We start from the raw sequence: 22,124 nt of genomic DNA, 5'->3' as shown, positions 1-22,124 counted from the left end.
GGCACCCTGAGGAGTGGGAGCCCCACGGGCCTGGACAGCTCTGAGCAGCCTGCCAGGGTGGAGCAAGGCCCGGGCTGTGCCATCCCCCGTTGGCTCAGCCAACCCGCCCTGTGGGGAGCGAGCAGCTGGACATGTCACCCTGGGTGCCCATGGAGTGAGCACCCATCCCGGGACTCAGAGGACCCCTGCCCCGACTCATTGTGCCGCACCTGTCACAGGGTCCGTGTGTGTGGCCGGCCCCCTGCCCCGTCACCAGGGACGTACAAGCTGCTGGAGCCTGGGGGACGCGTTCTCTGGGTGTCGCTGGCCCCAGGAGATGTAGGAAGCCAATGAGTACCCAGCAGTCCTCAGGGACCCCACACCCACAGTTAGCAGCGCTGTCTTCCCAGGAGTGTGGTGGGATCCCTGTGCCGGTGTTTCATCCCCGTCAGGAGGCGAAAGACAGAACCCCTCCCTTGGGCAGGACCCCCTCATGGGGAGACCCCAGGGGTCAGGGCAGTCTGTAAGCTGAGGCAGGTGTACCTCAGGTCTGAGGGAGTCCCGAGGGAGCGGGGAGAGGGTGCCTCCCACCAGGTCATGAGAAATGGGGAGAAATGGGGGTGCCAAGCCGGGTGAAGCCCGGACAGAGCCCAAGGCCCAGAGGACACTGCAGAGGGAAAGGGCCACTGTCAGGTCCTCATGCCCCGGATTGTCCACATCTTGGCCTCTTCTGGGGCCCAGGCTCCTCCCAGCACCCGAGCTTCCTGCAGGAGCTGAGGAAGGGGCATCTCTGGACCCGGGGCTCCCTGTGCCTGGTGCCCTGGACGGAAGCCCTGGTCAGCCCCCTGGATGGGCGGCCATTAGCGAGGAGGGGAAAAAACACTCTATCTCAGGGAGGAAAGGGAAGTCCCGGAGAGCTGGGGTGCAGGCAGGTCGACTGGGGTGGGCACTGGGTCAGCAGCCGCCCCCACTTGGGGCCATGCCAGCCACCTCCTCCCTGGCAGGGAAGAGAGACCGGGCCTGCGAGCGAAGGGCGCGACCCCCCGGCCCACCCCATGGACAGAGAAGGAAGCCAAGGCCCCTAGGATGACTGCCCACGTCACAGCCTGTCCCTGGCAGGGCTGACTGGACCCCGAGCCTCAGTGTCTCCTTCTGCACGGGGCAGGGCGGAGGTGCCCTCTGCCTGCTGACCCCACTGGTCCCTGAGGTCAGCAGAAGCGGGGGCTCTGGGAGAGCTGGGGTTCTCCCCACTCGGCCAGCCAGCACCCCTGCAGGGCCACCGTGGGGCTCCAGGGGACCAGGGACTTCGGTGCTCAGGAGGCTTCTCTGCCTCAGTTTCCCCACAGATCAGTTTAGGGCCTGGAGAGTCCTGGGAGGCTTGGGGCAGGTCGGAGGAGGACAGCACAACTGGTACCTGACTCTCAAAGGGGCCCACGGCAGCCCCAGGTCCAGAGCCCGTGGGTGCCCTGGTCCCGGCACCCAGCTCCACGGCTACCTGTTCCTCTTATTTTTTTTTAAATATCCTTCAAACACGTAAAGAGAGGAAGGGAAAAACAGGCATCTGCCTAGCAGGGCCAGAAATCTCTGTTTCCTCTCAGGCAGGAGGCAGGAAGCAGGAAGCGCGTGTGTGGGGGCAGATGGCGGAGCTGTGGAGAACAATGGGGGGCCCTGCAGAGGGGAAGGGACTACGTCAAGGAAGCCTGGCCGCCCCTGCTGTGAGCCGCTGTGGGTGGGAGCAGGAATGCAGTCTGAGCCCTCTTCCCTGTGCGGCACTGCAGGGCCCACTGCAGGCCAGGGCAGAACAGCCCCAGCTCCTGGGGTCTTAGGGCCCTCCGTTCCCCAAAGGGCAAACTGAGGCTGGCTGGGGGCACTGGGGTTGCTGGGGTGTCGGGGACAGTGCTCCGTGGCCCTCTTGTTAGGGCCCAGGTTAGTAGCTGCAGATTCTATGGTGTTCAGCACCTCCATGCCCCTGCTGAGGATAAATAGTGTGGGCAGGAGAGGCCAGAGCAAGTTCTCCTGGAGCCTGAGCCGCTGTCCCGGCCCTGGCCCTGGCTGGTGGGGGAGGGAACCACAGAGCCCGGGCCCCTGCCTGCACAGCGCTGTGTGGCCTGGCCGGCCTCAGACCTGAGTGCTTCTGCCTCAGCATGCACCTGGGATGGGACTGGGGGTCCCCAAGGCCAGGGACAGGGCCCCCATTTCCTGCGGTAGCTTTGCTGAGGCATAGCTGGCGGGCACACAATCTGCCCATTAACACGCACAATCCAGGGGCTTAGGGGACAGACGTGCTGCGTGACCATCATCACAGTCCATTCTGGCCCCCTCCTGCCCACTCGACCACGACTGTCCTGCCATCTGTCTCTGGATTAGCCAGGTCCAGAGATTTCACACAAATGCCAGTCTTGCCCCTTCTTTATTTGCCAGTTTTGTGCTCGCGGCCCCCTGCTTATAGTCCGGATCGGGGTTTGTTCCTTGTCTGTGGCCGCATGACAGTCCAGGGCATAGAAGGCCACAGGGTTATCCACCCTTCTAGTCGGCATCCGGGTGGCTTTCTCCTTGGCCATGGTGAACATGTTGCGGTAAACCTGCATATGTGAGGCTTGTGGGGATGCGAGTGTCCCGTCCCTGAGGTGTGGCAGAGTCCTGGCCAGGAGTACTGGGGTCCTGTGGTCATCTGTGTTTACCAGCGCAATGGCTATCCCACCATTCCTCCTGCGCCATTGCATTTTGAACACACAACCTCTGGCTGACCCTGGGGAAGCTGGGGGCCTGGTGAGGCCAGGGCAGAGCTGTCCCCATCTTGCTCGGACGCTGCGTGCTGGAGGGTGGAGTGGGGAGTGTGTGGGAGCTTGTCAGGCACCCACGAAGCCTGTGCTAGGGCCGAGGAGGAGCTGGCCCGGGCAGCTGGGCAGCGCCCACTCCAGAGCCAGGTTGTCCTCCTGGATGGGAAGCGGGTACAGCGAGGACGCCGCAGAGCTGATGTCGGTGCAGCAGGCAGGGCAAGGCGGTGGGGCTCCCTCCCTCCTCGGAACCCTCAGCAGGGCCAGGAGCTGGGTGCTGGGCACAGTGCTGTGAAGACCTGGCCCTCAGCAGATGCCAGGGGGTGCTGGGTCTCTGCAGGGCCTGGCTGGGGCTGCTGGCTGGCCGGGAGCCCCAGGAGAGGAGGTCACCCGGGATGTCCCCAGCTGCCCACTGGAATGTCTCAATGTTCTGTCCCAGTGCCCGGAACCATCTGCAGCCAGCTCCCTGCCCGGCCCCATCTAGGGGATGGAGGGGCCAGGGAGGGGAGGCTCCGCCCACAGCCTGGACAGGACGCTGGGGACATACCAGCTCTGGGCTCCCCAGGTCCTGGGGGTCCTGGGCTCTCAGGCAGTCTCAGTGCTGCCTCTGCCTCCTCACTACCTGGTGGAGAGGTGCCCAGGCCCCTGGCGACCTCGGGACACTTGGAGGCCACCATGCCCCATGCTGCCAGGAGGAGACCACAGCCCAGGGCAGCACACAGCAGATCCAGAGAGAAGCCCGGGCCACTCTGAGTCTCACTTCCTGCCTCTGGTCTGAGGTGCCCGTTGTGTCCTCTGCTCCCTCCCGTGCCCCGTGTCCAGCTCCGTCCTCCCCAACCTGGCCCCAGGATGGCCCCGGGAAGGTGGCCCAGGCCTTTCCAGCCAGGGTGGGGTGCAGGGCCCTTCCCAGGCCCCTGTGGTCACGAAGCACCGAGTGCTCACCCTGTCGGGTGTCAGTGACACGGGGCCCCGCTGGACCCTGTCCGCAGCCTCCCTCCCCCACCCCGGCCTGCTGGAGACAGCAGCTTCCTGACCCAGGCCTGCTCTGGACAATGGCCGGAAGCCCTGGCTCTGGCTGTGGCCAGCAGGCACGTGTGGGCCTGGGGACAGTAGGGGTGTGCCTTGGGCAGGCGCCCTGTGGACACTGCCCACGGAAGCCTGGGTGCAGGCTGCTCGGGAAGCAGCCTCAGACAGCCTGGGGCCCCGGATCAGGGGGTCCCGCCTCTGCCCAGCCAGCAGGCCTCTGCTGAGTCAAAGGCAGAGCAGGGGGCTTGGGAGTGGCGGTGGGTGGTGACAATGACATGATCGGGGGCCGACCCCTGGCCAGGCAGCTCCACACCAGCTGAGCAGGGGTTATTTTTAAAAGACCCACTTCCCCTCTGGGCCCTCCTGCTTCAGCTTCCCGAGAGGACAGCCGGCCCTTGGCCTTGCCGGGTGCAGGAGGGGACACAGACAGGGCGGCTGGCCCAGCTCACCAACCCCGCTGTGCCGGTGCCACCGGGGCCCAGCGCATCCTCCTGCCTCTTTAGGGGACAGGAGTGGTGTTGGGGTCTAGGACAGGGCTGCTACAGCACTGAGAGGCCAGTGGCCTCCTCCTGGGGTGGCTGGGTGGGACAGGAAGCCTATTCCAGGCCCAGGAATAATGTCTTTGTTTCTATTTTGTGCTATGATTCCAAAATAAGGGTAGTTTTTTTGCTTGTGGTACCCGACCTCTTTTCAGGAGAGCCGTGGGTATGATGGGGCAGGACCGCCAACCTGACGGGGCCCCAAGCTGAGCCTCGCCCACCTCACCCAGGCCAGCCCTCCGAGCAGGGACGGGGAGACATCGCAGTAAAAAACTCTTGAAAAAGACACTTTACTTTTCAGAGCAGCTTTAGGTTCAGAACACAGAGGGAGGCCCCATACCCACACCACGGCTCCCCCATAGCTGCCTCCTGGCCCACAGTGTCCGCCGTCGTGACTGACGGCCCACACAGGGACACATCACTGTCACCCAGGGCCCACGGGGCACGGGCAGGCTCATTGGCATCACAGAGAGGGTAACGTCTGGTGTGCACTGCAGATGGGTGCGACACATGCAGACGGGGTGCTGCTGAGCCACAGGGGCGTCTCAGTGTCAGAGGCTCTGCCACCAGCCTGGGAGGCCACCACAAAACACACAAATAAGCGAGAACAATGACAGGAACGGAGCTTCACGCTCAGCACCACTGTGTGACAGCGGCAGAGGCCAGGCAGGGAAGGTCGTTCCATATGGGGGCGTTCACGTGGCACGGCCAGAACACGGCACCCGCGGAGGAAAACCAGGCGCAGTCCCCGGAGCTGGGCCGGGTTTCACTGTGTCTGTGACGAGCTTCCCCGAGGTCCTTAAAAGTGGTCGAGTCCCACAGAAATCAGTGTGGAGGCCCCTCCTGAGGCAGAGTCAGCCTGTGACCCAGGATCTGCCGCAGGGGACACGAGCCCCGGGTGCCAGACCTCGGTCCTCCCACGTGCAGGCAGCTCTGTGGCCCAGAGCAGCGATGGGGACCCAGCCAAGTGGTAAGAAAGTGGGGTGCACCTCTCGGAGCACAGCTTGGCGGAAATGAAGTCCTGGGGTTCTGACAATGTAGGCGGAGCCGGAGGACAGGGAGGCAGAGAGGCGAACATAGTGGACACAGCCCGAGGGGTGTGCGGGTCACGGGGCGTCGGTCAAAGGCAACCGGGATTCACTTAAATGCTGGGAGAACCGGGTCAGGAGATCTTTGGGCACCAGGCTGACTGCAACAGTGTGTTCTGACAGATGTCGAGCAGCTGGGGGTACCCCCCCCACCGTGTTCACACCTCAAACGGCGTGTTGTACAGCACACACACATGCGATTTTTATCTGTGAATTAAAAGACGTGGATAAGAGGACTCCCTGGGTAGGGGCTTCTCTTGGAGTGGCCCAGACTGCGCAGGAGCTGCAGCAGGCGCAGCACTCAGCCCCCGAGCACTCCGGTCCTTCCTCAGGTCCAGAGCAGGGGACACGCTGGGCAGACGCCCCTGGGTGGACAAGCGCTCCTTGCCCGGGGGCCCCAAGGTGTCTGGTCAGCCTGTGGTGAAAGTCATTCTGAATCGAGGGGTACCATGAGCCTCGATGACCGGAACCAAGCCCTGGGACTCAGCCATGCACTCACTCGTATACTGGACACCGCTGGAGCCCGCGCTGGGGGTGGGTCCATGTCATCCGGCCCCGGGAGGAGCTGTCGGGGCCCACGGTTGGGAGCTGGGCTGCAGGGCCGGGGTGCAGCTCAGCCTGGCACTGGGCTCCTACACATGGGTGATGGCAGAGCATTTGCTTAGCTATGTCTTCGCAGCTCTCTGGGAGGCTGAGGCAGGAGGATCGAAGCTTCAAACCCAGCCCAGGCAATGTAGCAACATAGGGAGATCCAGTCTCAAAATAAAAAAATTTTAAAAAGAGCCGGAGATGTAGCTCAGTGCAAAGGCCCTGGGTTCATTTCCCGGAACCACACACAATCAATCAATCAATCTGAAAAAAAACAGCTAAATAGCATTTATGTTACATGTATTGGACTACAATTTAAAAGAATGAATAATGTAATATCCCAGAGCCCACTGAATCACATGCCTCAAGTGGGTCACTGTGTGGTACGTGAACCACGTTAATAAACCAGGGAAGTAGGACAGTGCAGGGGACAGGAAAGGGAGGGCAGGCCACCAGTAGACGAGGCCCTGCTCTGGCCAGGTCACTTTGTCCACCAGGCCCTGCTAACGGACTCTGAGGCTCTCTCCAGCAGACATGGAGACTGTTTGGGGGACACTGGGGTGGGGCGCGACTGCAGAGAGCCCGTGCAGGGTCTGAGTCTCCTACCCAGGGCCTCTGGAAAGACAGGGTGTCTTGTGGTCCCCTGCAGACTGCAGCCCAGGGTGGTGCCTGGGGTCCAGGCTGGGAGAGGTGTCACTGGGGTGAGACCTCCCTGCCCGGCTCAGGGTGGCCACTGTGTGGCACATGTGGTCATGGCATGGTCACCGGTGGTCACTACGGAATCAGGTGCCCCTGCGCGGCCACCACATTGTCACTGGGGGCAGTGGGGCAAGGCTGGCAGCTCTCTTGGTCTGGCATTGGGCTTGTCGTAGGACAGATGACAATCAGGTTGGGGGCCCCAGTAGGGGCACAGGGCTTATGGGGCGGATGCCCACCAGGACCCAGCTGGAGGGCCGGCAGTGCCCAGGGCCTGGAGCCCAGGTGCTCAGCACTGGGCCTGTGGGGGTGGGGAGCCTCCGAGGGCCCAGGCTGGGGGAGACAGAGCTCTGGCCTAGGGTCTACACCTTGAGTGACCCCAGCAGACCCCACAGGGTACACTCTGTCAAGGTCCCCGGCCTCAGATCTGGAGCCCTTGAACCCCAGCAGGTGCTGTACCTCAGCCTCCAATCCCCCCAAGCTGGATTGGACCCCAGCGCCAGGGAGAGGCAGAGGGGATCAGGGTGGGTGGGCCACAGTCCCTGGCCAGCAGGCCCTGCGCAGGAAAGGCCGGCCAGGGCTGGGACAAAAGGCGGATGTGCCGCCAGCCATGTGCGCCTTATCAGCACCTGCACTCACAGCCCCTGGCCCTGGTGGAAGTTGCTCCCTCCACCCTTCCTGCCTGGCCCCCACCCCGACTGGGGCCAGGAGGAGGGACAGGCAGCTGGCATCACACACTGCCCATATCGTTCCCATTTGTCATGCGGGGAGACTGAGCACAGAGCAGCCGTGCCCTCTTAAGGGTGGCCCAGCCAGCGTAGCACAGGACACACACTGGGGGACCCAGCCCGTGGTCCCCAGGAGGGGCTGCCTGTGTCCCTGGAAATCCTGTGTTGGGACCAGTCCTGCCCCAGGTGGCTCCCTGGTGACGCTGATGTCACCAGCCCCTGGCCGCCCCTGGATGGACGTGAGGCCACATGGGGCGGGTGAAGCTGCAGCAGGGCCTGGGCTCCCTCATCCACAGGGACACTGGGTGGCGGTGGGGACCCAGGGCAGCAGCCTTGCTCTTCCCCTCCTTCTGGGACCTTCTCTCCAGGGGCTTAGGGTGAAACTGAGCCAGCGCCGAGCAGGGGGAACAGTGCCCGGCACCCCAGGGATAGACGGCAAGATGCCCTTCCTGGCCACCTCCGGGAGCCCTCAGAGCAGGCGGGCCCTGGGGACAGTGCTGTCCTCGAGGTGGTCACAGTTGGGGCCATGGCCGCCCCAGGACACTGAGCCTGGGTTAGGTCACCAGTGTCTGTGACACCTGCTGCAGGAAGGTGCTGGCCCCCGTAGTGTCCCCCATTTCTGCCCAAGAGGGAGAAGGGGTGTGGAGGAGCCCAGGGGCTTGTAACTCCCCAGTGCTCAGCTCCCTCTTCACTGTGGGGGGACAATGGCCCTACGGCGAGCTGCGACAGCCCTGCGCCTGCCCTGGGCCTGGTCTTGTCCCACGGAGCCCTGAGCCCTGTCACGCCGAGTGCCTCCTGTGGCCCTGGCTGTGACACAGAGGGGGAGGGCACCGTGCCCAAAGGAGGCCAGCCAGGGCCATTGTCAGCTGGGCCCCAGCTATGCCTCAGTTTCCCACAGAGCGGCGTTTGCCCCGTGTCACACCCACAGCATGTGGCGCATAGGCCCAGGTCAGCTGGACAAAGCCTGGCTGCCCCTGACACCTCCCCTCCCTCGCTCTGCTGCGCACTGGGCCGCCCAAGACACAGGGCCAGCTGGGGACCTGGCAGAGCCCCGGGCCCTGGTGCCAGCCGCTGCTGCTGTCCGCTGGTGGTGACCCATCCCCAAGGACGGCCGCACCCCTCGGGCCTCAGTGCCTGGTCAAGCAGGGGTTCCCCTGAAGGTCTTAGCACCCGGACCTCTGGGCCCTCACCAGATGTGCTGGGGACCGGGGCACCATGGTCAACCTGCCCAGAGACAGCACATGGGGGCACCCAGGCCTGTCCCTCCTGCCAGAGCAGGGCATGGGCCGTGCTCTCTGGAGCGCTCTGGGTCCTTCCTGAGACCCAGGAGCCTCCACTCAGCTGCTGGTGGAGGCCAGGGGAAGGAAGAGGGCACCTGGTAGACTCCGCTGCAGTGCACCCGCCGTCCAAAGGGCGGTGGTGTTTCTGACCCAGGTCCCCAGGGCTTGGCCCTGGAGTAGGGATGAGACTGGCCAGCAGGAGTGGGTGGTGGTGAGCATGCAGGGAGGGACGGGGTCTGTAGACACAAGGCCTCCCCAGGAGTTCTAGCTAATCCCGACCAGAAGGGGTTTAATACAAACTTTACTAGAGAGATTCTCCTGGGAAGCCAGTCGGAGACAGGAGCAGAAAAAGAGAAAAAACAGACAAAAACATAAAGGCGCCCATGGCCTTGGGACCTGCACCAAGAGACCAGAAAGGGAGCTGAGAGCAGGACACAAGGCCAGCCAGGGCTGCAGATGATGAGCCCCCACCTCCGACAGAACGCAGGGGAGCAGGGGGGACTAACTGAGGCGAGGAGCACGCACACGGGGCACTGGCACACACACTGGTGTGTGTGTGTGTGTGTGTGTGTTAATCACTCTCGGGTCATTGTAGGGTACAGTGGACATCCACGCGGCCCTTGCTAACTCTGAGCTAACGTGAATAAGGCACCCCCTTACCAGCGGGCCGCCCACCCCTAAGATGAGGTGGGTCAAGGACGAGGAAACAGGCAGGAAGAAGCTGCACGGAGACCCCCAGAAGAAATGGCCTCAGGCAGAGGCGCTCGGAAGCCAGTCCGGCACGGCCAGTTCCGGGTGGAGGGGACAGAGTCACTCAGCCCCACAGAAGAGCTGAGAACCGAGGCCCGGACCCCTCCTGCCCGGGCCCCACTCCGGTTCTTATCAGGGCAGCTGTCTACTTTCCTTCTCCCTCCTTTCCTCTTTGCAAATACGGTGTCTTCCTTTCGTTAAACTTTGTCCCTCGAATTTATTACTGGGCCCGAGTTACAATGCCGGTGGGCTCCACAACAACCGAGCAGCGCTGCTGGTGCCCTGGATGCGACATGGTGCAGCTGGCCGTGTTTGGAAGGCAGGAGGGGCAGGACCCGGGGGCAGCGAGCGCGCCCCCTGAAGGAAGCTGCGGACACTGCAGGGCCCACGTGGTCGCTGATGGCTCTGGAAGGGGGCAGCGGAGAGGGGGCGTCTAGCGGCTTCCTGAAGGGCCGTGCTGACCGCATCGGGCGTCTGCTGCTCCAGGAGGCGTCTCCCAGTTGCCTCTCCCTGGCTCCGGCCTCGGGCTTCCTTCCCCCAGCTCTTCTCATCTGTCCAGGGGGCGGGGGCTGCAGGGACTTGGTCCTCTGCACCTTCTGGGGGCCGGTGATGCCGGGGTGACCCCTTGGGGAGTCATTGTACAGTGGCCCTGGGCCCAGGCAGTGCCGTGGCAGGGCAGCCTCCCTCCCCAGCCACCTGCTCAGCCCAGTGGGTGTCTGCGAGGACGTCAGGGGGACACAGATGTCCCATCCTAAGCACTGCTGGGTGTGTGGTTTACACCAGGGGGATCCGTCACCGCACTGGATCCACGGACATTTTCACCCTGCAGAGTGGACACCTCCTCCTCATACACTGACCCTCCGTCCCTCCCTGGCCCCGCGCACCGTCTGCGCCTCCACACCTCAACCTCACCCCAAGCATGGCACAGATGCGCCCACAGTGACGCCCGAGTGGAAGCGCCCCACCCTGGTCCGGCTCAGCTGACACAAAAAATGACCTCGCCATCAGAACCTCGAGGTCCTCGTCCTTCTTGACTGGTTCAGTCCATTGCGAGCCTCAGGGTGGCCAGTGTCCGAGTTCCTGCGCACAGTTGGGGCTGATGGCGCTGTGCATGCGTGTGTGCTTGTGTGTGTTTGTGTGCGTGCATGTGCGTGCGTGCCTACCAGAGCTTGCTCAGCCCTTGCCAGGTGGTGGACTCCAGACCACGTGCCCCTTTGGGCTGGTGTGAACGCTGCTGCCGTGAGCATGGCCGTGCACACACCTGCCTGCATCTCTGCACGCCCAGAGGGGCTCCAGGGTCCTGACGTGATGCATGCGGCCAGCTGTGCACCACAGGGCCACCTCCCAGCCCAGAGGCTTTGTCCCCTGCTCCAGGACAAGCTTCTGTTTTGAAATTCTGTGTCACATCGCTTTTCAGCCTTCTGGCTGCAATGAAGTGAAATTCTGTGTCACACGGTTGAACTTCTGAGTCAGCCAGACTGGGTTGATTCCAACTCACATGTGCGGACTCTGGAGCTCACTGAGTCGCGGGGGGCGGGGGGGGGGAGCCCTGGGAGCACACAGCTGGGATCCTCGGAGGACTGGGCTCTGGGACATCACCAGGCTGGGTGGGGACACCGGAGATGGAGGGGCAGCAGCGCTCGCTCTGTGCCCTCTGCACACGGGGGCCTGGCTGCCCTGCTCTGGACAGCAGCAAACCCACAACGCAGACTGGAAAAGACCAAGCTGTTCCAAGTGGCCGCCTCGCAGCCAGCAAGGCAGAGGCCGCACAGAGGCTTCCAGCGGAGCGGCTCTGCCAGGGCCAGGGCCCTGTGCTCCCACCGAGGTGAGTCCCAGGGCTGCCGGACCTCGGGCCCAAAGAAGGTGAGTGCCAGGGGGGGTACAGGGCTGAAGTTTCTTGGGGACAGAGCTCTGGGCTGGGGTGCTAGCTGCACCGCAGTGTGGATGCACTGAAGCACACTTCAGCGTGGTGGGCAGTAAGCTGTTACATGTCCTGCCACAGTCAAAAATAATAACTGCTCGGCAGGGTGGTGCATGCCTGTCATATCAGCTACTTCGGAGGCTGAAGCAGGAGGACTGCAAGTTTGAGCCCCGCCTGGGCACCTTGGCACCTTAGATGGACCCTGCTCAAAATTAAAAAATGCAAACAGGGCTGGGATACAGCTCAGTGGTAGCGAGTTCTCAGGTTCCATCCCTGTACCAAGAATAGTAATAGTAATAATAATTCTCTAGAGTCACAGAAGCCATAAGCCCAAGTCAAATCCATGCTCGTCAGATTTCCTTGGTTCTCACCTGACATCCTCTCCCTGCCCCGGGACACACATGACGTTCTCGTCCCCTCGGGCGCCCCTTGGCTGTGACATTGCCTTGGATCTTTCCTGTTTTCCGTGACCTCGCTGTGTGGGGTTGTAACTTTACAACTTGAGCTTTCTGTGTCTTAATACCGTGGGAGCCCCTCATGTTTGCCCACGAGACGCGTGTTTGTGAGCCTTAACCCAGTGCCGGGGTTGCACCTTTGCTTTCTCAACAGGGCCTCTCATGAGCGGGAAGCTTCGATTTGGACGGACACCCACCAACTCGCGTCTCTTCCGGTTCTGCTTGTGCTCTGGGGCCCTGAGGCGGAGTCTGCTACCAGCGCCGGGGTCTCCTCTCGTTTCCTGCAGGGACTGTCTGGTTCATGCTGAGCTCGTGATTTCCTTTCAGTCCCTTGACTTCATCTTCACGGAGGATGGAGGAGACCAAGGCTCGGTCTGACCCCGCGTGGGCACTCGGCGACATGGGCACACGTGGGAGGGGCTGTCCCTCCCCGTCCACTTGCCTGCCTCTGCATCCCAGTGTCCCTGTTCACCCTCCTGCCCCCACCCGAGGTCTCAGTGTCCGGCCCTGTGGCTGGATCCTTTCACTTTGTCTCCGTTTCCAAACCTGTTCTGGCCACTCTGGGCCTTTTCTGGTCAGAATCCTCCTGTGGGATATTTAAAAGCCTGGTGGAATTGTGATGGGACCCGCAAGGAATCTTCAGGCCATTTGGGAGAGGCGAGGCCCTCAGAAACACGGAGCCTTCTGGGCTACAAACAGCGGATCTCAAGTGATTCAGGCCTTCCTTGGCTTCCCAGAGCCAGCTTTCGTAGCTTTCAGTTTGGAAGTCTTGTGTATTTTTTCCTTAGTTTGATTCCTGGCACTTGATGTCTTTGACGCCATTGTAATGGTGTTCCATTTCCATTTTACTGACCTAGAGAAAGGTCACTGATTTTTTTTTTTTTTTGGTCCTGGGGATCGAACTCCAGACCTTGCGCTTTCGAGGCAGGCGATGGAACCACTGAGCTAAATCCCTGGCCCAGATCACTGATTCTTATAAAGAGACCCTTTGCCCCTTACCTCTAGTAGCTGGTATTGTAGTATGTGTGTATTTAATCTGAGTCAGGGTCTCACTATGTAGCTCAGGCTGGTTTTAAACTCGCTGCGATTCTCCTGGCTCAGCCTCCTGAGTGCTAGGATGATAGGTGTACACCACCACACCCAGCTGTAGTTTATTTGATTTTTTTTTTTTTTTTGGTACCGGGGATCAAACTCGGGAACTTGTGCTTGTGAGGCAGGCACCAGAACCACTGAGCTAAATCCCCAGCCCATCCCAGCTGTAGTTTAAAAGGATGCTCTACCCTCAGTGAATCTCTGTCCTCTTTCCTTGTCCTGCTGCCTTGTGCTGGCCAGACCTTCTGTGGGATGCTGGGGGCGTCCTTGCTGTGCCCCGACCTTGGAGCCCCCCATGGAGAGTGGCTTAGTCACAGCTCTGTGTAGCTGATCTTACCCAGGACAGCAAGGCCCCTTCGTGCCTCGTCTACTGAGGTTCTTCACACGAGTGCTGAATGTTCTCAAATGCTTCTGCTGCAGCTATTGGGCCATTGTGGGCAGTGTCTTTATTCTGTTGCTATGGTAACTATACTCCCCAAGTTGACTTATTTTAGTTGTACATGTGGGTTTTGTTTTGTTTTGTTTCTTGTACCAGGGATTGAACTCAGGCCCTTGCATTTGCAAGGCAGGTGTGGTGCCACTGAGCTACATCCCCGGCCCAAGGTTACCCTTCTTTACAGCAGAGTAATACTCTATTCCCTGACCTTAGAACAGCAGACCAACTTTGCATTCTCAAGACAACCTCAGGCCCCAGGACATGTGTATTACTCTCTGTAAGTTCTTTTTTTTTTTTTTTTTGGTACCGGGGATCAAACTCAGGTCCTTGCACTTGCACGGCAGGCGACGAAACCACTGAGCTAAATCCCCAGCCCCTCTGTAAGTTCTAATCAACTGGATTCCCTAATGTGTTGTTAAGGACTTCCATGTCTGTGTCTCTTGGGGGCTGTATTAGCTCTCTGTAACTAAGTAAAACACCGGGCCAATTAACATAGAGGAGACGGTTCAGCCGAGGGTTCTGTGGACACCAGAGGTGACAGACAGAGTGGCCCCACCGGGGCAGGGGCAGGAGGCACTGAGAACCACTCACCTCTCAGCCAGGGACCCATGGTGCCCTGGAGGCCACGCCCTCCTGGTGAGCAGGGCTACAGCACCAGATCCACACCCGGGCGGGGACTCAGCTGCCCACCCTCCTGTGCTGTCCCATCCGGCTCTGATCTCGGGTCACGGTGGGCCCAGGACCTTGCTTTCCAGAAGGCTCTATGTTCGACAGGTACGGGCTCTACCCTAAACGTCTGCTGGCATCCACCAGAGAGGTCACCTGGGCCGGGGCTGTCCTTGTGGTGCGGCTCTGAAGGCAAACTGAGTTTCTCCGTGGGATGGAGGCTATGCGGGTTGCCTACTCCGCCAGTTCTGACAAAGTGTCTTTCAAGGAATCTTCCGTTTCATCTTAGTTTCAGGGATGTTGTGTTTTGTTTTGCTTTGGGGAGGGTGTGTTAATGAATTAATAATGCTCCTTCCTTCTTTTCTTTTTTGGAGGCAAGGCTTGCCACATAGTCCAGGCTGGCCCTGAACTCCCTACTCCCTGTGTAGCCCAGGCTGGCCTCGAATTCAGAATCCTCCTGTCTCAGCCTCCTGAGCATGGCTGAGACAGTTTCTGAATTCTGTGCTCTGTATGATATTTCTTCTCTCCTTCTGACTTGGGGAATCTATTTTTTTCCCCTTTTTCTTGCTCAGCCCAATTGGAAATCTACCAGCTTCTGGTTTGATCTTTCTCTACTGTTTGTTCACGTCTATTTAATTTACATCTACTCTTATCACATTCATTTTCCTGTTTTGTTGGTCGCGGTGGAGGCAGCTCCCCCTGTGTCCGGGCTTGGGTCCCCCCATCTGGATCCGGCCCGGCCCTCTCTGGACGGGGCCCTCCTGGGTCCCGCTTCCTCCTGCACGGGCTGGGCTGGGTGCTAGGGGCCTCCAGGCCCGGAACCGAGGCTGCCGAATCCAAACCTCAGACGGGGCTGGGTCCGAGCGAGGCGCGCACCAGCGCCCACCCTCACCTGGGCCTCGGTCCCGGGCTTGGGCCCCGCGAGGCCGGCGGTCACAGCAAAGGGTGAGCCGGCCTGTGACAGAACCGCCGGCGTCCGCCAGGGACCAGCGCGGGACCAGAGTGCGCGTGCGCGGCCGTGCCCCGCTCCTCCCGCCAGGGCCCCGCCTTCCCAGGCCCCGCCCACCCCTGGCTCCGCCCCTGGCCGGTCCCCGCTGGTCCCGGCGTGGCCACCAGGGGACGCCAAGCACCTGGGAACCAGAAGCCAGTAGGGGGAAGAGGAAGAGGCGAGCACTTGACGAGGCTGGGGGCCGTTGAGAGCTCACGGGGCCTTGGGGATCCACGGTGGGCAAGAGGGGGCGCTTTGCTGGGCTCGCCCAAGCTCCCTTCAGCCTGGGGTTCCCCCTGCGGCCCTGGCTGAGGCCCAGGAGCTGGGCTGGGGAAGCAGTTTGGGGGCCTGACCTGCGGGGAGCCCCGGGTGGCTGCGCTTCCAGCTGGGGGCGCCAGGCCTGGGGCACTACAGGCAGGGGACAGCGGGAGGTGGCTGCCCCTTCTGCCTCTGGGGACAGAGCTGGGGTCCCCGGCATGGTGGCTGGGGCAGGGCAGCCCAGCTGTGGGGGGCCAGGGCCAGCAGGGTGGGGCCGGATGGGCGCGGGCATGTCTGTCGTGCCAGGGCGGTGGGTGGGGCACAACAGGTGACCCCAGCCACTCCCCCCCGCAACAAATCTGAGCGCAGCATATGGTCGGCAGGGGCTGTTTGCTCAGAGAAGAGCGCTGGGCTACTGCCAGGGTCCCATCCCCATCGGTCCCAGCCCAATATCTGCCCCTGCCCAGGGTCCCCTCCTAGCCCGTCCCTGCCCGGCCTCAGGGGCCTCAGGGCCAGGGCTGGGGTCTGGCTGGAGAGGCCCTGGTGCTGCTGGAGAAACAGGCACATAGCCGGTTGCAGGCTGGCAAAGTTCCGGGCGAGGGCTGCGGTCTCCAGGTCCCAGGCGGGTGGCATCCCGGGCAGGCAGCTCTGTGGAGCTACGGCAGGGCAGGGAGCCTGGGTGCCTGTCACTGGTCTGGGTAATGGGGTGCAGCTCCCACCCCCTGCAGGGCTGGCCTCAGAGGTTTGAGCCCCTGGGTGGGCCGGGCCCCAGAGGGAGCTGAGAGTTGGCGGTGGTGGCTCTGGGAGGGGGGGGTCTGCTGGGTCCCTGTGTGGTCCCTGAAGGGGTGGCCACAGAGAGCTCCTCAACCCCGCTCTCCTCAGGCCCACAGCTCCTGCCTTGGCTGCCGGGAGCCACTGTGGGACTCTACCGTGCGGGTGGGACACCAAGGCCTGGGCCAGACCGGACTCCCGGCGCCCCCACCCACCCCCCAGGCCTCCCGAGCTCTGCCCCGAGGAGCAGGATCCTTGGCTCCCGCAGCCTGGCCCCTGCTTCTCCTGCCCAGCGCCCTCCGCTCTCGGAGCCCCGCGGAGCCTGGCCCTGTCTTTGCCTTGTCACCCGTGCAGCCATAAAGCAGAACTTTTATATATCACGGAGGAAGGGGCTCAGAAAGACAAAGCACAGGCCACCCCGTAACATCACAGCCCACCTGGCCCTGCCACACGATGTCACCAGCCAGACCGCCGCCTGCTGTAGGGCCACAGGGGAACCTGGAGGCCCTGTAAACCAGCTAATGAGGATGATTAAGTCCCAGTAAACCCAGAAAGGAAAAGGACCCTCTTGGAGGGAGCTGACGGGCGCCAGCCTGGGGAGCCCTCAGGGACCAGCCAGCCACCCACCAGGGCCCTGCCTGGCCCAGGAGGCCTGAGCCCTGTGACCTGCTGCTCCACCTTACAGCCGGGAAACTGAGGCTCCACAGGGCACACCGCTGCCAGGGCCCCTCTTGGGCTGTGCCCGGGCTCCCTGGCAGGCTCCGGCTTGCGGTCCTGGACCGTCTGCTGGTGCCTAGGCCTGGTGGCCCTGGGGTTTCCCCGCCGCCCAGGTGTGGCCCAGGACAGCCTGTGGGGAAGCCAGGCAGAGCTACATCTCGGGGCTTTCCTAGGAGGAAGGGCTGCTGTGGGAAGCCAGGAATGGGGCAGGCAGTGTCAACACGGCGGCTCGCCACCTGGCACCCGAGGCTGGGTGGTGGCTGGGGGGCACCGCAGACCCCAGCCTCGGAGCCCTCACTATTTATAACATGGCCCAGAGAAGCCCGCTAAGAGTCCCATCCCCTCCCTTGTCCCCTCGACCTCCTGGCCCTGTGTTTGAACTCTCGCTGGGCAAACAGGCAGATGATAAGGCAGAGATTAGTGATGGCTAAGCCCCAGATAAACAGCTCCAGGGCCCAAGCAGGATCCCGGCAGTCTCCAGGCCGGCAGCTTCGAGAGGGCTGATCTTGTCCAGCCAGCGTCCTGCACTTCACTGGTACTCCTTGTGCCCCATCTAGCTGGCCTGAGTACCTTTGAATGTGGGCACAATGCTGGGGAGGTGCCCAGGACCAATGGAATGGGCTGTCACCCCCCATATCTTGCTGCCTAGCCTCTGCTAATGCAACCAACAGCGGTCTCCACTTGAGGGCTGAGGACCCAGAGGGCCAGGGTGCACAAGGCTGGAGTTGGAGTCTGTTTGGAGCCAGGATCAGTCTGTGCCTGCAATCAGGAGCCAGGCTCTGGTTGAGGTTGTCAGTTGTGGCTGGAAGAATTTCATGCATGCCTGTGTCAGGGCTCAGTGTGTGGCAGGGGTTGTCAACCTGTAGCTGGGACTGGAATCAGAGGGCCCCGGCGGGGTAGACTCAGTGTGTGACTGGGACCAGGACTCGGATGGGGACCAGGATCCAGGCTCAGTAGGGGATGGGGGCTCAGCCAGGGGCCAAGATCCGGGTCCAGCCCGTGCGCGGGGTGGGGCGCTGCCTCTGCCCAGCATCCCCTGCTCCTGTGGTCGTGGGTCAGGTTGCGGCAGCTGAACTCACTTCCTCCTTGGATCTACGCATTCTTGGCCGGCGCCCAGCAGCTGCTTCCCGGGGGAGAGGCCGTTCCCGCCAGCCACATTCCCACGCCTGCCTGGGCAGGAGCCAGGGAGCAGTGGGTGTCGGGGGGCTGCCTCCCAGGGGGCTGAATCTCACCCGCAGCCACCCCTGACAGCAGGAGGCTGCGCCCCATCCCCACCCCAGGCCAGGTCTCAGGGCCCACCCTGCCCCGGGAGATGCAGGGACGGGAGCTCTTGGGAGGCCAGGAGAGCGGAGCCCTCCCTGTGGGCCTGTGCCTCCCTGGGCCCTAGGTCCCCATGGCAGCAGGACAGGCTCTGCCCTGGCCCTCTGGCCTGCCCCGCATTGTGCCGTGACTACTGTAACAGGCCAGGGGCACGCGGGTCTTGGCGGCCCCTGTGGCTGTGGCCTGACTGTGGGGGGTTTGCCCGGGGCAGGTCAGAGGCAGGTCCACCGCCGCAGGAGTGGACATGGCCACCTCGCAGCTTGAAGGTGGAGAAAGGCAGGCCCCGAGAGCCAGGGCCACAGGCCGAGGTCCCCAGACAGGCAGACTCGGACCCTCGAGGGTCCTGACTGTCCCCGAGCCAGCAAGGACAGCCTGGGGGCCCAGAGAGGAGCTGGAGGCCTGGATGCCGATGCTGATGCCCAGCCCAGCTGGGAGAACGGTGTGTGGCAGAGCCGTGCTCTCAGACTTAGCCGACAAGGCTTCGCCATCCCAGACTGGCAGAGGAGGCGGTGAGCAACCCAGGGGGACGGAGCCCCTGCCCCACCCCATGCCAGGGGCTGGGACCTGTGTGGCCAGACCTCCTGCACGGCCACCCAGGGCTGCAACCTCCCGCTCCCACCCGCCTGCCTGCCATGTCTCCACTTGCCTCTCGAGGCCCCTGCCCCAGGCCCAGAGGGAGCCTCGCCTGGCTTCCCAGGGCCCGGACAAGTCTCAGCGTGGCCCCGGCCCTGGTGCCAGCCCTGAGCGTGAGAAAATGCTGAGCCGTGGAGGGAGGAGTGGCAGGAGGCCAGGTGTGCCTACCTGCAGGTGCCCCCAGCCCAGGAAGCCGGCCAGCCCAGGTGTGGTCCCGCAGGGGCCCCCGGGAGCTGGGAAGACCCCTGAGGAGCGAAGCTGAGCCTGTGCCCTGTGGCTCTACATCGCTGCCACCCAAAGCCAGCGCCCAATCCTTGTGGGTCAAGAGGCAGAGCTGCCTGTGGCCATGTGGCCAGCGAGGTCCACAGGGTCCTTGGTGGGTCCCTGGGGCCTGAGGTGCAAGGCTCGTGGGTGACCCCAGGTCCTCCAGGTCCTGAACAGCACAGAGAAAGGAGGAATATGTGGGCAGCCCCCTGTCCCCGGCTCTGAGGGCCCAAGCAGCGGCAGGAGTGCTGTCCCCTGAGCAGCCAGCACCATGAGAACTGCCTGGGCATGTGGCGTGCTCAGCACTGGTGCTGCTGGGCGGCTGGGGACCCAGTGGTGCCTGCCAGTGTGGCGCCCACGCTCAGAAGGGCCTCCCCAGGTCCCCCAGCTCTGCACGCCTCTCTCCTCTAGTGTGGGAGACTGAGGTACCTGACAGGCAGCCCCTCCGCAGTGTGAGGCAGGGGTCAGCTGCCCCAGGGCGCCTGGCAAGTTGGCCCCCTGGAGGTGTGGCTGGGAGCCGGGATGCAGAGTGGCCTGGTGTGGGGCCTCACCACCAGCAGGCACAGCCAGGGGGCAGAGGCCCAGCCCCTCTCCTCCAGCCTGGCTGCCCATGGCGCCATGCTAGGCCCGTCGGGCTCTGGGGCTCAGTGTGCTCGTCCAGGCCCCCACCTGCCAGAGCCCACAGACCAGAGGACACAGCCCAGGGACCAGGCAGGGCCGCACCAGGCCAGTGGGCACCCTGCTGCCAGCTTGCTGGCAAGGAGACTCCACTGGGTCCAGGGTGGATGGGGGTGCAGATGAAAGGTGCAGCTCGAGGCTGGGGCAGCAGGGTGCCCCACAGAGAAGCTGGGGCATGGCAGGGACCGTTGCTCCCGGCCCTGTGGGCAATCTGCAGCCCGCACAGCCCCTCAGGGCGGCCCTGCTAGGAACAGTTTACAGATGGCCTGGCCTGGTGCTAGGCATTCCCCTTGGGCGCCCCCTGGTGGTGTGGCCAGCCCCCTCTCCCTGAGCACACCCCTGAGGCCCGCCCTTGCTTTTCTCAGCACATGACTGCACCTTCAGCATCTGGGCAGAGGAAGGAAGACCCTGTCACCCGGGGGCCCTGCTGTGGACAGGGCGTGAGGACGTCAGGTCCCCGCCCACTTTGCCCTGGCCCAGGCAGCGAGGAGGGGAAGGGGAGTCTGGGGCGGGCTGGAGCCCCACACCTGTCCCTCTGCAAACTCTGGCCACACCCTGAGAGCCTCACAGACAGGAGCATCTCGCAGAGCTCAGGGTCCCGGAGGCGGGGGCAAGACCCACCCCAGGGCCCCCCCGCAGGCCCTGCACACATCGTTCTGAGACAGGTGCTGGCCAGCAGTGGGGACGGGCGGCAGGGCGGAGCCCCCCTCCCAGGGGAGGGGACAGAACAGCACGGATTTCCCCAGACTCAGGCCCGGCTGGGTGCCATCCCCCACATACTGTGAAGGTCTTGGGCAGGCGACTTGTCTGCAGGTGGGGACACTGTGAGGCCTCTGTGGACCTCTCGCTGCCCTCCTGGGACCCCCAGGGGGACACGTCCCTGCAGGTCTCCATGGGGCCCTGCTGTGGAGAGGCCCTGAGAGTGCAGCCTTGGCAGTCGGCTGAGCGGCTCCCCTTCCCAGCACAGCCTTGGGCAGTTCACAGGAGGGCAGGCAGCTGGGCGCGTCTGTGGCCTTCCTGTGGGGAGAGGGGCTTTCTGGGGTCCCAGGGGGCTCCTCTCCCAGGACACCCCACGGGGAGGGAGCTCCCAACCTCTGCACCGCAGGGCACCCACCTGGGTGCCAGGATGGGTGACAGAGGGGCGGTGTCTCTGTCCCCATCCAAGCCAGGATTCCATGCTGGGGCTGGCACCCGGCAAGCTCCTGCCCAGAGCACAGAAGGGGCAGGAGGCCCAGCACAGTGGCCTGTGCCCTGTGGCCCCGGCAGGTCCTCCCCCCTCTGACCCTCCTCCTTCGCACCCTCCACTAGGCCGCTGACCCTGCTCCGAGGCCTGTGGCCTCCCCCGCCCCGGGGTTGTCCCTCCCTCCCTCCCTGTGGCAGTTCCCAGGCCTATCTCACTGTGGGCCTTTATCTCTGATGGGGCGAGGCAGCCGCTGATAGGGGGACCTGACTGCTGGGAGCCCACACCCCACCTGTGCCAGCTCAGGCCTGGTGAGCTCACGCACCCTGGCCTTGATATCCAACCCTGTGGGGTGGGGCTGGGCTCAGTGTCCAGCGCTGTCAGTGTGCAGAGATAACAGGGACCCGGCCGACCCCCCGGGCTGTCCTGGGGAGGTTGCAGGCCCCTCTCTGAGTCCCGTCCATTCCCAGGGCTGGCCGCAGGAAGACAGGGCCGTCTCGGCCCCATGAGGATGGGGAGAGAGCATCCTGCCAGGTCAGGGCCCACGGGAGACATTATGTGGCCACCCCCGCCCCACTAGGGCCCAACCTGGGCCGCCTCTGCCACGTGGGCTGGCAGGGCAGAGCTGAAGCCTCGCCCCGGCACCTGTCCAGGAGGATGCCAGCTTTGGGCCAAATACCCTGGGCCGCAGCCCATCGGACCCTCTCCCGGGCTCTTGGTTCCAGTGGCCGCCTGGCTCCTCCCCCCCAGCCCCCCGAGGGCCTGATTGACACCTTGATGAGGCTCAGTCTCCCCGCTCCACTGGGGCCCCCTTGGCACTGGTGCTTGGTGTCCTGGGGGTGCCCCTCTGCTGTCCCAGGCTTCCAAGGAGGGAGGAAGTGTCCCAGCTCTGCTCCCCAGGGAGGAATGGAGACCGAGCCAGGTCAGACATGTCTGAGACCCGAGCTCAGCTCTGGCCCAGGGCATGGCTCCAGCCGTGCTGGGCCCAAGGCCTGAGTGCCTGGAGCAGATGTGGCGGGCTCCTCTCGGAGGGGCCACGGTGTCCACACGCATGGTGGGGAGGTGGGCGCATGCTCTGAGCCCATGCAGACGGCCTGGGAGCTGGGGGAGCCTGGGTGTGGAGCGCAGTGGCCAGCAGGGTAACTCCGGCCACGGCTCTGGGCCACTCCGACCACGGGGCTCCTCCTGGTGACCCCCAGCTGCCCCTTGAGTGAGGCCACGGGCAGCCACTTTTCCGGGCCCCACAGTCATCGCACAAGTCCGCAGGCCAGGGACACAAACACGGACTTGCACC

General features: G+C 63.3%; 1 long non-coding RNA gene across 1 annotated transcript; it reads left to right on the top strand.

The window, feature by feature from the left end:
• Positions 1 to 7,223: 7,223 nt before the first annotated feature.
• Positions 7,224 to 14,673, top strand: LOC147826021 (uncharacterized). Its single transcript, XR_015439727.1, has 2 exons — positions 7,224 to 11,276; positions 11,982 to 14,673. It is a non-coding gene; the product is annotated as an uncharacterized LOC147826021 (long non-coding RNA).
• Positions 14,674 to 22,124: the final 7,451 nt, after the last annotated feature.

Source organism: Heterocephalus glaber, unplaced genomic scaffold (assembly GCF_053883595.1).
Source record: "Heterocephalus glaber isolate CG9 unplaced genomic scaffold, H.glaber_assembly_v1.0 deba00001479, whole genome shotgun sequence".
NCBI lineage: Eukaryota > Metazoa > Chordata > Mammalia > Rodentia > Bathyergidae > Heterocephalus > Heterocephalus glaber.
Note: the sequence above shows the minus strand (reverse complement) of the source record. Positions and strands in the feature narration are given on the sequence as shown.